Below are 4,061 nucleotides of genomic sequence, written 5' to 3'. Positions count from 1 at the left end.
TCTAGACCAGTGATCATGGACACATCTAGTAGGGTTGGTGTCATGGGGCCATGGCGAAACATGAAGCAATTTAAAGCATCAGACCAAAAGTAGCCGATGGTTTTCAGGAGGTTCTCATGTTTTTCAAGTGGAGACAGTGATAAAGCTAAAGCATCGGCTATTCCTGTGGTCTCCCAGGTGGCTTGGTGGGTCTTGGATATTTTATTGTACCATGAAACCCAATCTTCAGGAGGATTAGGCCAGGCTCGCAGGCAGTCGGCCCAGGAAGTTAGATCTAAATTCTGGTTCACGAAGGGAATTCTATTGGCCTCGCATGAAATCAAATGGGCATGACTTTCAGTAGAACGAGGGCCAAGACAGAGAGAATTTGGAAGAGAAGGATGCGGCAGCAGAATGTCTGATACCTAGAAATTAATGACGGAATGAGACGTTAATTCAGGTGTTTGCTGCTAATTCTAACGCTATGCTCGGATAGAGGGGAGCGGTTGGGGATTACCTTCAGGCCAGAAACCGTAGCGTTTGCGTTGGATGATTCCTCCATTGGGTTCGCTGTGGAGTTGAATCTGCGCGATTGAGATCTGAGATTCGCGTGGCCGTAAGTTGGATCTGTTTGAACGGCGATTTGGGGATCTGAGTTTACTCTTCAGGCAAGGGTTGCAGGTTACCGTTTGGAATAGGCAATTGATTTGGCCTTACTCACATTTTATTGTGAAGGCCGAGGCGCTGCCATCGGCTCTTTACGCGTTGACTCGCTTTGACAATCGGCAAAATCCGTATGAAGGCAAAGTTGACATAGAAACATGTTCTTCATTACTAAAGAGGATTTTTTACAGAGAAGAGCCGATTGCTCGAGACAAGAAGAACAAAAGAAGAGCCGACTGCTACTAGTCCTATGCTAGTAATCCTAGTCTAAGGGCCATCGCTGCCCTCATCGGTGCTGTCGTGGCTGCCGTCGGCGCTGCTGCTGGCGAACTCCTCGTCGCTGCTGCCGTAGCCTTCGGCAGGGGCCTCGTCCTCCTCGTCGTCGTCGTCCGACCCGGCGCGGAAGCGCTTCGCCGGCGGCTCGTCGGAGAATGAGGAGGTGTCCTCCTCTTCTTCCTCCTCCTCGTCGGAGGAGGTAAAATCATCCCAGGAGAAGCGGTCGTCTTCGCTCTCCGCCTCCTCCTCCCCATCGACGAGGAATTGGAGGTCGTCTTCTCCGTCGGTCAAGGACTTGTCATCCTTGGACCAGATGGAGGAATCGTGATCTTCCTTGTCCCACGTCGTTGGTGCAAGGATGTCGTGCGCTGCCAACGATCCCCACTCCGACGTCGGCTCGCGAGAAGAAGAAGACAGAGAGGAAAGATCCGATGAGGTAGAGGAGGAGGAGGAGGAAGACATGGTTGCAGATGGGGTTTTTTTGCCGATGGCTAGTCCGGAGCAAGAGGATGAAGAGGCGAACTGCTCGGCGCGGTTAAATAAAGGGGATATAGTGGAGAGATTTAATGTTGCAGCGGTTTCCGAGGAAGTGGTGCCAAAGAACTGTCAAATCGTGCAGAGAAGTTGAGGAGGCAAGGCATCATGATGAAGGATACTGCGACGGTTCTGCTCTGCCACGACGTGACCCTACGAAGAAAAAGCAGAGTGGTTTTGAAATTATCATTACCAAAACCAGGGGGGCATGTGTTATCACCAGATTTTGGCCAAATCAGGAGATGGGTCGTACTTGAGATGGGCTTGGAGAATATACACGTGGAGCGTCTCTGAAGCGGCCTTGCACGAGAGTTTGGGCTAGTTTGCCCGTGTATCTGTATATTATGGTAGTTTAGAATTAAAGATAGAGTTTAGCCCATACACGATTAGGTGTATTTCCAAAGATAGAAAGTCTACGGACTATAAATATGTATCTAGGGTTATTGAGAAAGGAGGACAATCACGTTCACAACAAACACAATCTAGGCGCATTGCCACCCCTTGTTTCGAGGGTTTCTCCCGGGTAAGCAACATGCTGCCTAGATCGCATCTCGCGATCTAGGCAGTACAAGTTTATTCGTTATCTGGTGTTACTCGTACTGAAGCCTTTTTGATGGCGAGTAACACTGCTTATCGTAGATGTTTTGGGGCTTGCATTGTTGTTGTCTTGATATGCTTGCTTAGCTATGCTGCCCCTCGATGTCTAGCCGTCCTTACACCTATCTTAGGTGTAAGGGCGGCATCTTGCTTTGTCTTTGTTTAGTAGATCCGATCTGTTATAGTCGTTCCTTGTTCTCCAAGGATTAGTTTGATATCTGCATGGTTAGGCCTTACAAACGGGTTGAACGATCCGGTAGTGCGTAAGATGTGGTTTATTAAACCCTAAAGGGATTGTTCCGGGGATCAACTTCATGTTGGTTTTTAGGCCTCGTTAGGGTTGGTTTTCCATTATCTTACGTATCTGCTAGGCTCAATTACGCGTAGGATGTTCCGGTTATGCAGTGAAAACCCTAGACTATCGTAGATTAGCTTAGCTTGATTTTGATAAAGCATGATCCCCGTGTTGTTGTAAATCTAATGTGAACCACGGGGCAATCGGCTCTTTGAGCCGATCCACAGAACAACTTAAGAGCCGATCGGGGCTCGTATTTAATGTTTACGTGTCTACCATGCAGGAAGTTAAACGAAGCAATCCATCACCTTCCTGACCAGGTATAGGTCAGGTGGCACGCCCTTGCAACCGCCAGGACGTGTGCCGGAGCATTGCGGGACGACGACCGAGGGACCAGGGCCCACCAGCAGTCTTGGGACCCTCCCGACTCTTCGTGTTGCTCGCCGCTGCCCGCCGGTGGGTTTTGGCAGGCAACACCTTTGCAGGGCCGCGTTAATGGCGTGCCTCGGCTTCCGCGAGCGTGCGCAGCGTCGATGCGTCTTCTCCGCCAGTACTGGCACCGAGGCGTCGCTTCGGCAGTCTGCGGCCGCTTTAATGGCGAAGCCTCGCGTGTCGCGCGTAGTAATGGCGATGCCCCGCGTGGCGCGGCCGTCGCCCTGTCTCCGACCTATATAAACAGGGGCGCGAGCATCTCATCTCCTCCCCACTAAACCCTAGCCGCCACTGCCGTAGCGCCGCTTCTGCTCAGCCCTAGCAGATCCACCATGAGCAGCGCCGGACGCGGCCAGGTTGCCGCGCCTCCACCTCCACCTTCACCTCCCACTCCACCTCCCCCGGCCTCGAGCTCCGACGACGGGTTCGACTCCGACGACATCACCGACCTCCTCCACCCGGTCAGGGACACCGCGGCCCTGGCTGAAGCGGAGAAGGAAGCAGAGGAGGAGCGGGCGGCCCATGCGGCGGTCGACGCCGAGCTGGAACAGCGCAGGCTGGCGGCCGCCGCTGCAGCAGAGGACTCTAACTCGGAGATTTCTTGGTCCTCCGATGACCCTGATGCGCCTACGCCGGAGGAGAAGGTGGCGGAGCAGAGGGCCATCGTCGAGTCTTTCGAGACGCTGAAGGACGACGCCGCCAACGCGAGGCTGGAGCAGGCACTGCAAGAGGACGCGGCGGCGCACCGAGCCATAGCGGCCGCGCGGGAGGCGGCCGAGAAGCAGGCGACGGAGCGACGCAACGACGGTGCCGGCCCATCAGGAAGCAACTAGTCTAGGCCTATAGATCTACTTTTTATAGTTTTTATGCATTCATATGTACTGCTTTAAAAGTTTTTAACTATGTTACAATTCAAAAAATGGGTCGCCCCGGTGGAAGCACACCCAGACACAAACGGAGGCGCGGACAAAATATGTCTGCGGGACGACGCAAACGGACGCTCCCGACCACTTTTGGGCGTCCGAAATGCGTCGCGCCGCTGGAGATGCCCTAAAGGCACAATCTCGGGTGGGCCACATTAGTTCATCGTTTGCTTGCTCGCCAATCTCGTTTCTTTCTTTATTTTCTTCTCTGGTTTTAAATTATCAAACTATTTGGTGAAACAATGAGATTAGAAAAATATTTATTTTAAAAAGGGGCTTTCTAAAAAATGTCATGATGTTAGAAAAATAGATTTCAAAAATGTTCCGATGCAAAAGATATTAGACATGTAATTTAGGTAGTG

Source organism: Lolium perenne, chromosome 4 (genome assembly GCF_019359855.2).
Source record: "Lolium perenne isolate Kyuss_39 chromosome 4, Kyuss_2.0, whole genome shotgun sequence".
Classification (NCBI taxonomy): Eukaryota; Viridiplantae; Streptophyta; class Magnoliopsida; order Poales; family Poaceae; genus Lolium; species Lolium perenne.
The sequence above is the reverse complement of the archived record's forward strand: the minus strand, read 5'-3'. Positions refer to the sequence as shown.